The sequence below is a fragment of the Lygodium microphyllum genome, chromosome 22 (genome assembly GCF_053477565.2).
Source record: "Lygodium microphyllum isolate KBCC chromosome 22, Lygodium_microphyllum_v1.1.10, whole genome shotgun sequence".
Taxonomy (NCBI): domain Eukaryota; kingdom Viridiplantae; phylum Streptophyta; class Polypodiopsida; order Schizaeales; family Lygodiaceae; genus Lygodium; species Lygodium microphyllum.
In genome coordinates this window covers 10,265,150-10,279,018 of record NC_141156.1, presented here as the reverse complement: position 1 = coordinate 10,279,018, position 13,869 = coordinate 10,265,150, and the positions used below count along the sequence as shown (strand labels likewise).

General features: G+C 41.8%; 1 pseudogene; it reads left to right on the top strand.

Moving 5' to 3' along the window:
• Positions 1-500: 500 nt before the first annotated feature.
• Positions 501-13,869, top strand: part of LOC148016891 (uncharacterized) — a 33,161-nt pseudogene continuing 19,792 nt past the window's right edge.

Genomic DNA, 13,869 nt, shown 5'->3' with positions numbered 1-13,869 from the left:
GTATATGTGAGTATGATATCGCTTTTGTATGCACAATTGAACCACTAACATTTTGAAAATATTATAAAAATTTAAGCACATAAGCTTAATTTAGTGATGTGAGGAAGTTAACTAGAGAAAACTACAAATGCATTGTTTGTTTGTGTGTGTGTGTGTGTGTGTGTGAGCTCATTTCTAAGAGAGAGAGAGAGATTTGGGGATGGATAAAGAGAGAGAGGGTATTATTGAGTGAAGGAGGGAGGTACATGTCATGGGTCCCCAATATGAGAGAGAGAGAGAGAGAGAAGGAAAGATATGTCATTGAGGGGCATGTCAATGGTTGGTCCCCAACATATGAGGAGAGAAAAAGAGGAGAATTGGTATTTGAGGTAGTTAAAAGGGGAGCGAAAGAAACTAAGTGTTGGTGGTGTTGTTGGTTATGGTAATTATGTGAGGAGGGATGAGTAAGATGTGCTGGTGGTCGTGGTCATGGAGATGGTGATGGAAATCGAGGAGCAACAATGGAGGTGGTGCTGGTGGCAATGGTGGTGCTGGTGGAGATAGTGGTGGTAGTAGTGGAGGAGGAACATTGGTGTTTGATATATTCCCACAAGAAAAAGAGGACCAAGTGGACTATGTGGGAATAGAATTGGAGGTTGCCAAAAAAAGATCACTCAAAAGTTTACTCCAAAAGCTCGCTTCTCGCATGCACTTTAACTTCATGATAATGCATAAACTGTAACTTGACTATTCTAGAATGGGCCCATTATCTCTTCATTGCACTTTAAGTGGGAATATATAAATATACGATATATATTCATAGGTACATCTTAATGAGTTACCTAGGGGTATCAAACACATCACTAGTTCTTTCCTCTCCAATCATCACTATTCTAGAATGGGCCCATTATCTCTTCATTGCACTTTAAGTGGGAAGATATAAATATACAATATATATTCATAGGTACATCTTAATGAGTTACCTAGGGGTATCAAACACATCACTAGTTCTTTCCTCTCCAATTAGTGACTACGTGGCTACTTTGGCATCTACAAGCAATCATCAATACATTGTCCATTCACACACATCATCAATATAAAAGATGGACATTGTCATATTATCCTATTATGTGCTAGGGATAGTAAAGTTTAGGCCTAAGGTAGTGTGGATCTAGACATATATGATGGTACAATTTGATCAAAGTATGGAATTGATAAGCTTATTCAAGCTTTTGTACTTTAGTTTAATCTTAATAGCAAGAGCTTATGATAGACACATCTAAGATGTAAAACTTGGTAGTGCTCGTCCTCAAATTTTGGGCAATAATATCATACAGAAGATCACCTAGTCTTACATTTCCAAAGTTTGGAGAAACATGGGAGAAGCTAGCAAAAAAGGCAGTGCAAGTATTTATTCTTAACATGGTTCTAAAAACCTTTATTTTATATGCTTTGGGATATAACACTTAATTTTTTATAAAATTAATTTATTGTAGGGCTAAATACTATGTTCTCTTTGAATTTTTACACTTGCAAGAGTTGGACATCATGTTTGGCATTGCAACATAGTAGTCCAATTATAGGCATGATATTCGTATCAACATTTATTACATTGACTTATTGAATTGTAAGTGTATCTAAATCTATGGTCATTATGATCATATTGCAAGTTGGGTATTGTTTCTAAATTTGAATTCCCCACCAATAGCTCCATATGATCAAGTAGCAGAGGTTGGATAATAATTTAAATTGTTATTGTATGATATTTCATTGTAACACCTTTACACTATCTCGGCATATGTAAGACTAACATATATATATACCTTCAATGTAAAGGATGAGGGCTTATCATAGTCAATATATGCTTAGATTAGCATTTTCTTTATGGATATGATGGTGGATGCTTTCTATGTGGTGGTAACGTAATATAATCTTCTATCAACTTTCATGAATGATTATCCAAAAAATTCAAAACACATCAGATTTCTAGTTGCCAAAAATAATGAACTACGTTGTTTCAAAAGACATCCAAAGAAAAGTAAAAGATTCATTCACATATTATTTGCCAATAAAGGTTTTGATTACATCAAATCAAGGGAATTATACTATGAAATGGTAGTAGAATTTGGCTTGCGACATGTATGGTCTAATAAAAGAATTGCATTTACTTGGAAATGCACAAGAAACAACAGTAAAATTGCATGCAAACCTAAAGAGGTTTTTGAGAAACCATTTGATCCTATTATAACTAATATCCTTTTGTGTCATCATCCATTCTCAAAAAAAATTTAGCAAAGGACCTTAGTCCCTCTAAACCACTTTACTCTAATAGAGGAATTATGGACAAGGTGGCAATCCTTTTGCAAGATTTCAAACATTCAAGTTTGCTAAGAACATAAGAGCTATCTGAACTCTTATAACAATGAGATTTACATGGCTAAGATTCACTCAGCAAAGAAGGTTTGTTTGGATTTAATTATGTCTAGGTTTAGTTAGGGTAGTAAATCTCATTCGTGTTAACAACGAGATTTACATGGCTAAGTTTTACTCAGCAAAGAAGGTTTGTTTAAATTTACTTATGTCTAGGGCTAGTTACCGTAGTAAATTTTGTTGCTCTTGACATCAATAACAAGTGTCTAAGGGATCATAACACCTGTAGTTCCAAGGGTGCAGTATAGGTCTTTACCTAATGATTTACACTGGATGGATGTATAGTATCTTGACTTATGGTATTCATCTTTACTGTTGCTAGCTACCCAAGACATCTATGGATACTAAAGACACTTGCCTTCACTTCGATAATTGAAGTAATCTTGGATAGTGGAAAATAAATTTAGCTCATATTTTCAAACATATATTTATCTTCTTGTTTTGTACTTGTATCTTGAGCATATATAGTTCATATTTATGAAGGGAATTTCATAATAAACACATATACACATGCACACATGGAAATTAGCCTCATATTCTCTCTTGCTTACACACAAGCATACACAAATTACTCTTAGATTTGCTCTTTTACTCACACATATACATCCACACACACACACACACATACTCTCTCTCTCTCTCTCTCTCTCTCTCTCTCTCTCTCTCTCTCTCTCTCTCTCTCTCTCTCTCTCTCTCTCTCTCTCTCTCCCGATACGTGTGGCAGTTTGGAACTGCAACGGCTCCCTATGGTCACGACCGGACAGACTTGAGGAGATTTTACCCGACCATGATGTTATATGCCTCACAGAGACACATGAGAGCCTAGAGAGAGGGCTTCCACGCATTACAGGATTTGAGTGGGTATCTACATATCGGGCTGCTACTAGGCAGAGTACATCTAGGGGCTCAGGAGGGGTGGCAGTTCTGTTCCATCAGGGGATACAGAGACATATCCGGTTAGTGAGACGAGATGAGGAGGCCAGTTACATATGGATCAGAGTGCAGATATCAGATGAGAGATGGATCTATATGGTAGTATGCTACTTTTCACCACGAGGGTCCAGATATCCTACTACGCAGGGTGATATTCAGGCCAGAGATTCCCCCTCCCCTTATTCACAACTCTCAGAGGACATTATTCTGTATTCTAGTTTGGGTGAGGTCTTCCTTATGGGGGACTTCAACGGGCGCACACAGAGCCGACAGTGTGAGAGTTTTGATATGGAGCAGCCAGAGATCATGAGAGCATTAGACCCTGAGGAGCTGGGGATCAGTCGGGAGTCATCAGATACTGGGCTAGACGCCACAGGGTGTGGAGGGCATTTACTTGAGCTTGGTAGTAGACATCATCTCGTTATTTATAATGGGATGGCATGATGGCCATATTCAGGAGGTCTTACATGCTTCCCACATGGGGGGGGCGAGAGTACTATAGATTATCTGCTCGGACCGATCGATGGGATGCATACTATCGAGTCCTTCGGCCTTGGGAGACTTCCACTCGGTGCCGATCACACCTTTCTCAGTTTCTCACTCCTCACCTCATTACCATCACCACCTCATACCCCACATGCATACTACCATACGCTTCACTCATGAGCTCTCACATGTTTACTCATAGCATCTCGAGGAGCACATCACGTCACTTGATCCATATGCACCCCTTGATACACTGACCACTGATATCACACGCATTCTGCATGATTTTGCTACACTCAGTTTTCCACATCACACATACACGCACCCCCTCGGACTGGTACCATGCCATAGAACAGGTGGTATGATGATGAGTACAGAGATCTACGTCGACAGCTACGCGATTTGGAGGCCAGAGGAGAGATCACACACAGACAGGCGCAGAGACACATACACCACTTGACCCACCGTATAAGCAGGAATGGGAGGAGGAGAGATATTGGGATATATACCACCTTCTTATGAGCAGAGATTGTGCAGAGGCATGGAGGCAGATCAAAGAACCACGCTCACCCACACCGATACATGACCCTGCAGTATGGCATGGATACGCACAGAGTTTATATCATGTACTCGCACATGATACCCACACCATGTACACCGAGACCGGGTATTTCATCATTTTTCACCACTAGTATGGTGAAACATTCTATCTCATGGTTACAGCATGGCCGCGCTCGAACCAGTTTGATCTTCAGGCAGAGCATATTATATATGGCAAAGACACCTTGGCTCCACTCATTGCTCACCTCTTCAACCGTGCATTGTCTGAGGGGTTCCTTGACTCGTGGACAGAGCACACCATTGTACCTATCCACAAGTCAGGGGATCCTATGGATCCTAACACATATAGGACCATCATGATTGGGCTAGTTTTGGCCAAACTTTATGGCACGGTGATGGAGGAGGAGCTCAGCACGATGGCAGAGAGAGAGTGCATGCGCGCACCCGGACAGGCAGGGTTCAGCCGGGCATTTTCTACCATAGACCACATCTTCACTCTTCGTTGTCTGATCGACCAGACACGAGTGAAGAAACAGAGATTTTATTGTTGCTTTGTGGATTTCCGCAAAGCCTTTGACACGGTCCCGAGAGAGGGGCTTTTCAGACGCCTACTTGATCTGGGGATGGATGATGACATGATGTGGGGTATTTATGCACTATATGAGCGGGTTACTGGCAAAGTCAGATGTCCGGGAGGTATATTAGATCCCCTTGTGAGCACCATTGGTGTGAAACAAGGATGCCCACTCTCACCGACTCTATTTGGGCTATACATTGATGAGATAGCAGAGTTTATTCAACAGCGAGCCAGTGGAGGTATAGATCTCAGTGGAGCCATAGTTCATATCTTACTATATGCAGATGACATTGTGTTGGTCTCAGATTCAACTCAGGGATTACAGCAGCATTTATTAGCATTGGATGATTTTTGCATACAGAGAGGCATGACAGTGAACCTTGGTAAAACCAAGGTTCTTATATTCCATACATCAGCTCAGATACGCAGACAGAGTGTTTTCATGGCAGCAGGAGGGAGTATTGAGGTCACTGGATCATATGTATATTTGGGAGTCACCTTTACAGCAGCTTCAAGGATTTTCTCGACGACACAGGCAGCTCGTGACCGCCTCACTAGAGGATACTCAGCATTGGCTCTTATGGAGCGACAGTGTCATCAGGCACATTTCCAGGAGCCCCGCACCAAGGGGTGGCTCTTTGATACTCTAGTCACTCCAGCACTGATGTATGGAGCAGCTATATGGGGGCTAGGCCTTGCCGATTATGTATGGACATTGATGGAGAGACCTCAGGTGATCATGATATCTAGATTGATTCGCAGCAAGGCCTCAGTCCCACATGACATTGTGCGAGCAGAGCTTGCCACACCGCCCATGCTAGTCGAGGCATTATTTCAGACAGTCTGCTTCCTACACTGATTTCAGGATATGGACAGAGATCGCATTGCATACAGAGCATATATGGCATCTCAACAGGAGATGGCTCGAGGGGGGGATACCACATCATGGTATGCATAGACTAGAGCTTGGTTTGACAGACACGGGCTGGACATTGATAGAATCCCACCTCTTCTATATAATACTCAGGCTCCCACTTACACCCTCTCTCTCTCTGAGAGGAACAGAGTCATCAGAGAGGAGATATGGCATATTTATATACAGAGGACATGGGTCAGCCCTGCACAGCCATTGCCACCAAAGATGGCACATTATTATATACAATTCTTGAGCATATCAGAGCAGGGATTCATAGAGATTCCGAGATATATGCAGATCTATATGCCACATCAATTGAGAGTTCTTATTGGACAGCTCAGGGTATCATCACATCAGCTTATGATTGAGAGTGGCAGAGCCAGTGGCATCCCACGGGAGGAGAGGATATGCCCCCTTTGCAGATCAGAGGTGGAGAGTGAGGAGCATTTTGTTCTCAAACGCCCGGCATACTCAGAGTTGAGATCTAGATACACATTGAGCAGCTCACTTCAGGGATGTATGACTGATATGGATCAGAGATCATTTGGCCATTTTCTGGGAGAGGCATGGCACATCAGAGAGCAGAGCACACAGCGGGTCCCAGTCAGAGAGGGGCCCACCCAAACGACTATTACACAGTTCTTTCAAACAGATAGAGTGAGAGCTATTGTACCAGCCTCTAGCTAGACCTCCGGGCTCACACTACAGTAGGTTGAGGACCAGCGTACCCGACGCCGCATGAGGATCCGTGGGTTTTGGACCCCATAGCCACACCGACAGGAGATCTGGAGGATTCTTGATCTACATCGACAGCAGACTGAGATCCGACAACACTTGACACATTGGATCTCAGATCTCCAGTTTGCTCTTTCTCCACTGCCGATGTACCACATCCTGCATCCAGGAGGGATCACCTGCTATTAGCGACTTCGACGACTGCTACTACATCCCAGGATAGTATATCTCCCTGCATCTGTTACATATACACATCGCACCACTTTATCACAGCCGACAGTTGTTCCCCTATCACAGCCGACATTTGTTTCCCTTTTGTAGCCATTATCTGGAGTACCAGAGCTACATACGCACATACACATACACGACACTTATCACACACACAGCACCGTATTTTCAGTTTCTAGTTTTTAGCTTTTCATTCAGCACTTTTAGTTTGGATAGCTGGACCTCATCAGTTGTATCACAGTTTGTCTCATAGGCCAGTTTTGGTCTTTAGAAGACGTTAATATAACTTTCTTTCTTTCTTTCTTTCTCTCTCTCTCTCTCTATACATACATACATACATACATACATACATACATACATACATACATACATACATACATACATACATACATATATATATATATATATATATATATATGAGAAAGTTCTCACTTTCTTTTTCTCTCAATACATGACTTCCCTTTACAACATTATACACAACCTCTCTTTACAAGATTAGCCAAAGTATTGATATATATTTACACAAGAATGCACATCTTCTACTCTTGCTTACCTAATTTCAAAACTCACCCAATTATATTCAACCACCTACTCATTGACTAATTACTCTTGCAGCATTAATATGTTGAAGTTGATCCCTATCACATTCTTAGCTTATAACCTACAAAAAACTCACAAAATTACAAGTAAAGTCTATTTTCCATAACATACTCTTTTATTGAGAAGCAAATGTCCTCAGTTGCATATACTTTTACTGAAAGAAACATGAATGAGTATCAGTGCTCAAACAAAAAGTACATGCTCATGGCAAAGCATAAACAACTCAAGCACTCTAGCATCCGCATACTATACATTCTAGTGTCCCATACCATTAGAATATGGAACATGTGACATATTTTGATAAATTAGAATATCATTAGTAACATTACTTTTTTAATATGTTATATTTTTAGAAAGCTTTCCTATTTTTTCTTTGTAAAAGTAGTAGGATCACATGCAAAACAAGAGAACAATATAAAAACTTAGTTTTGTTGTTTCTCCCTCATCTCGAGTCAAAATTCTCACCATTTGGAGTGGTTTTAGAGGGTTTTAGTACATTCTAGATAAGATGGTGATGTCAAAATGTCATGCTTCAGCATATATAATTTTTTACATCAACTGCAACGAGCTATAAGAAATCTCCTAATATACAGAACTCTATAGTTTGATTGATATTCATTTTTTATTTGTTAACTAGCTATGCAATCAATATTCCATAGTAGAGAATGGTAAACCATGGCTTTTGTCATGGTGGAGGTTGGGCCCTATCATATGTTTACTCTTGGTCGTTTTGAATTTCTTAACTTATTCGATTCTTTAATATTTTGTAATTTTGTTTGTATTTAATATTTGAGATGTTAAATTTACCACATGGTTCACTTTGTAACATGGGAGGTATTGCTTTTTTCTCTTTTCCTTTTCCAATGCACCCTCTAATGAAGTGTCCAATCTAATGGCATAAGTAGCATGCATCAAGGACAAGGGAAATTCAACATTGCATAGTAACTCCATGCCTGTTGGATTTGGTAGGTGGAGCACTTTTGATGGCTCTACTTGTCTATCTCATAAGATATGGGCCTTGTGGTCTTCCTTTAGGTTGGTACTGACTAGGGGAACATAGGCACCTTATTAAAATAACTGGTAATCTCCTTAACATTAGCATCAAAAACCAAGTGAAAGTTAGTGAAGGAAACCCAAACTTGGTAATATAACAAGAGGAACTCCAATGATGAGAAACTAAACTAGTTGACCATGCAACTACTTGCACTAGATTTCTTTAAAATCAAAAAAACACAAGAGTGCCTAGTTGCATTTGGGTTTTGAGTTGACCTTGGAAGAAGCCTCTTTCAATTAACTTTCAATGAACCAAGGAGCTGTGGGCATGGAATGAAGAGGCAAATCATCTACGGAACTCCTTCTTTATTGATCTTTCCCCCTTGAAAAATGTCAAGAACCTTGAGGTAGTGAAAGCATGTGGGTAAATTGTTCCCATCTTTAGAGAATAATTGATCCATTGGGTAGGTGCAACTAATTGGCAATAACAAGGTGTTGATCAAGCATTATTTTTGTGAATCAATCATGTCCATCAAGGTTGGGCTATTGATTTTTCATATCTACACTATAGATCGTGCCATTATTGAAATTATCTCTCCAATTAGCTAGGCCTGCAATTATCAGTTGCATGCTGGTCCACTATCATTACATAGTCTTTGGAGTGTTCCAGACATGAGAATTATTGTCTATTTACAAGGGATTAAAAGAAACTAAATTGTGCCATCATTAGGTACCACACTTCTTCTTTGTCATCCTCCCTAGCATATTTACCATCTCCTCTTACCCTTTCTTATCCTCATTATCTCCTCTTGTTCCTTCTTATCTTCTCCTTTCCTAGACTAATCCACCACAAAATTCCCTAGCATCTTTACCATCTCCTCTTACCCTTTCTTATCTTCATCATCTCCTCTTGCCCTTTCTTATCTTCTCCTTTCATTGACTAATCCACCCCAAAATTCCCCTCTTGCCTCCAATATCATCTTCCCCTACCCCAAACTAACTCCTCCATCCCTTGTATCTCAAAACAAATTCTCTTCCTCATCTCCATTGATACCTCTTTCTCTACCATCAACCCTCATTTTAGCCCCTAACACCATATTAGAGAATTTGGGAATCTCCCAAGTCCCACTTTCAAATAAGGGGTAAAGATTTGGCCATGTGGCTAAATCTTAACCCATGCTTCAAAGTGGGACTTGGAAAGACAACCTATATAGTAATTAGGATAGTCTCCACTTTCAAGTAAGGGGGCAAGATTTGACCATGTGTCCAAATATTAACTATATTGGGAATTCCCAAACTATATGAGAATTCCCAAATTCCCTAATATAGTATTCCCTCAACACTCTCTAGTTACCATCAACCATTATACAACTGTTGTAAGGAGAGGAGTCTATTGTAAAGCCACCAAGGAGGAGTGCAACCACCACACAAGAGAAATAATTGCCAAGAGAGATGCCCAAAGAGAGGAGGAGTTGCCAAGATTAAGAACCAAAGAGGAGCATAGTACACCAACATATTGCATTAGTGCACATGTAGTGGTGCACAGTGCGCATGATGATGTACAATGCATAGTGTACACATATAATGCACAACACCTAGTGCACACATGCACGATTGCACCACATCTTAGGCTATTTTAGGGAATTCATCCTTACATACCTCACATATAGTTCACTACAAAAAGACACCCTAACTCAATCTAGTGCATATTACTTGCATGTGCGCATAATGCACATGCATGGTATACATGCACTAGTACACACACACAGTGTAGGTGCACAATGCACTAGTCCTCTGCACTATCATACATTACCTTCCTATACCCTTCTTGTACACAATTCCTAGTGCAAACTTGTTGTACGCTTGTGTACCTAACCACCCATCTAACCCACATCATCACACCTTAATGCACATGCATTGTATCAATGCACCAGTGCACTAGTACACAACCCTACTACACTACCTTAGTATACCACAATCCTCGTACATGTAACCTAAAATAGATTCTTGCATGCATAACCCTAGCATGTTAACCCTCTCACACCATCCCTACATTCACATATAGGCTCACATTCGATCCACTTAGGTTAATGCACATACACTAGTGCACACATGCACTTCTATGCCCCCAAGCACTAACTTAACCCTTACAAATCATCCCTACATCCAATATAAGCTCACATTCATTGCATTTAGGCTAACTCACATACACTAGTGCATATGTACACATGTACACAGGTGCACGTGTATTAGTGCGCCCCTGAGAACTAACTTTAGAAAACCACAATTTGGTGTGAAAACCCTTACTCACAAACCACCTAGCATAATCCCACTCTTGCACTAGTACACAATGCCCACATTGACACATCTAGTGCACCTTAGACCCCACATTCATGCATAGCCCAGTGCACCTATGGCACACATGCATGTGCACTCAAGCTTTCTAGTTCACTCACTTGGCACACAATCCATAACATTAGGGTGCATAAAGCATCACATCATTGCACATATGCACATGTGCACTCAAGCTTTCTAGTTCACTCACTTGGCACACAATCCATAACACTAGGGTGCATAAAGCATCACATCACTACACATATGTGCATGCACAATCCACACCCAACCAAGAAACATGAACCACAAGCAACAACTAAATGGGAAAGGTGCACACACAAAAACAAGAAAGGAAAAGACCTTGACACTACAAGGAAACACAGGAATAGCGACGGTGGGTAGCGACGCACGAATAGCGGCATCGCTAAATGCGACGCAAATAGCGACGCCCCACAGAGAAAAAAAGTGGGCCGAAACCCGAGCGCGTTTCATTTCGCGCATTCGTGAAACATTTCGAGAGGGAGAGCGAGAGAGAGAACGACCGTTTTGCATAGAGGGTGAGAGAGGGAGAGGAAGAAGACTTGTCGATGCCGCCGTCGTTCACGAAGGAGATGAGGAGCCGCTGTCTCGAAGAGGAGCCCCCAAACCCTCCTGCAAATCTTTACGGCGAGTCCATTCTCACTCTCTTTTACTTGTTTAGGGTTTAATTTGTGTATATTGAGAGAGGGAGAGGAAATGAGAGAGAAAGAGAGGGAGAGGGAGAGGGAGAGGGAGAGGGAGGGAGAGAAAGAGAAAGAGAGGGGGAGGGAGGGGGAGGGGGAGGGGGAGGGGGAGGAAATGAGAGAGGGAGAGGGAGGAAGAGTGCATTCTCTCTCTCTTTTACTTTTTTTTATATAATTTGTGTATATATATTGAGAGAGGGAGAGGAAATGAGAGGGAAAGAGAGGGAGAGGGAGAGGGAGGAAATGAGAGAGGGAGAGGGAGGGAGATGAAATGAGAGAACGAGAGGGAGGGAGAGTGTATTCTCTCTCTTTTTTATTTTATTTTTGTATAATTTGTATATATTGAGAGAGGGAGAGGAAATGAGAGGGAGAGGGAGAGGGAGGAAATGGGAGAGGGAGGGGGAGGAAATGAGAGAGGGAGAGGGAGGGCAGGAGAGAGAAAGAGATGGGGAGGGAGAGGGAGAGGGAGAGGGAGAGGGAGGGAGAGGAAATGAGAGAGGGAGGGAGGGAGACGTTAAACATAATAGGAAAATGAGCGAGGGAGAGGGAGAGGGAGAGGGAGACGGGGGAAGACAAAAACATAATAGGGAAATGAGAGAGGGAGAGGGAGGGAGAAGAAATGAGAGAAGGAGAGGAAGAGAGCAAAAGGAAATGAGAGAGGGAGAGGAGAGAGAAAAAGAGAGATGATATTAAACATAATAGGAAAAGAGAGAAAGAGAGGGTGTGGGTGAGGGTGAGAGTGAGGGCGAGGGAGGGAGAGGAAATGAGAGAGGGAGAGGAAGAGAGAAAAGGAAATGAGAGAGGGAGAGGAGAGAGAAAAATAAATGAGAGAGAGAGGAGAGAGAAAAATCATTAAATCTAATGGGGAAAGAGAGAAAGAGAGGGTCAGGGTGAGGGAGGGAGAGGAAATGAGAGAGGGAAAGAAAGAGAGAAAGGGAAATGAGAGAGGGAGAGGAGAGAGGAAAAATGAGAGAGAGGAGAGAGAAAAAGAGAAAAAATCATTAAATCTAATAGAGAAAGAGAGAAAGAGATGGGGAGGGAGAGGGTGAGGGTGAGGGAGGGAGAGGAAATGAGAGAGGGAGAGAAAGAGAGAAATGGAAATTGAATCCACGAGGCGGGGAGTAGTGGAGACGGTCTGTCTCTTTGAGAAATACCTGCCCACTAGCATGCTCACGATACAAATCTACCTTCTTGTGCATCTTGTAGATGAAGTGGAGATTGCTGGACCTATCCATACGCGATGGATGTTCTTCTTGGAGCGCTTCATGAAAACCATGAAAGGCTTTGTGCGACAACTAGCTCGGCCAAAAGTTAGCATGGCTGAAGGTTGGTTGGTGTCTGAGGCGCTAGTGCATATTTCACAATGGCTACCAACGATGGATCCAGACAACGAAATGCTATGGTCACTGAAGGACGATGATAGACTGAATGGAGATGTGGTGGTTGGAAATGGGGTAGAAAAAAGAATGGATGCCTCAATGGAGGAGAAGGTGAATCGCTTTTGTATGTTGCACCATGCCTCTATGGAGACGTGGCTCGTCAAGTACCAAATCACTAGGCAAGATCGAGAGGAAGCGCGAGCTGAGTTCCGAGGTAATATGTGTCATCGACCAATTCGATATCCCGAGGGCATGGAGGAGATGCCGCGGTTCATGTCATCACGATGGTTGCATGGAGCTTTGACCGCAGCGTCTCGCGAAGGGACATAGGTCTCAATGGAAGAGTGGGAATTCTCGAGGGGATGTAGTCCAAAGGTGATGAGGTGTTTAGGATTTGTTCTAAATTTTAAATGCGACATCTAATTTGAGTGTTTCAATGTACATTACAAAATATATAGTGCAGCATGGTCGCACGGACGGCATTTTTGCGTGGAGTGTATTGACAAAATGCACTCCACAATGGACTGTGGTATCATGGGAAGGTTTGAGCAAGAGAGCCAACGATGAGCAACGGATCCAAACACTGTTGTGGATGAGATGGAGTATTTTGGGAACTTGCAAATTATTGTTACGGTGGATTATCGTAGCTTCTCCATGATACTATTCGATGTGTAGTGGTTCAAAGTGGTACTTGGAGGAGTTGGAGCAACAGTTCGATGAGGTCCAGCTAGATTTCTCGAAATAGATTTCGAAAAAAAATGGACAGATTTGCGCGACACCTTTGTGTTGTCGGCCCATTGTGAACAGGTGTATGGACTCATTTGTTTGTTAATTGTATTACGACATGGTTTATGTCACAATGGTTTAAACTCTCTTGTACGTGTTTGTGAACATGTAATCTTCTATCTAAACCCCCGACAACCTTGATGGTGGTATGTTATACCTTCAACTCCCCGAAGTGCGAGAGTATATGATCAAAGCGATGTTTCGAGCATA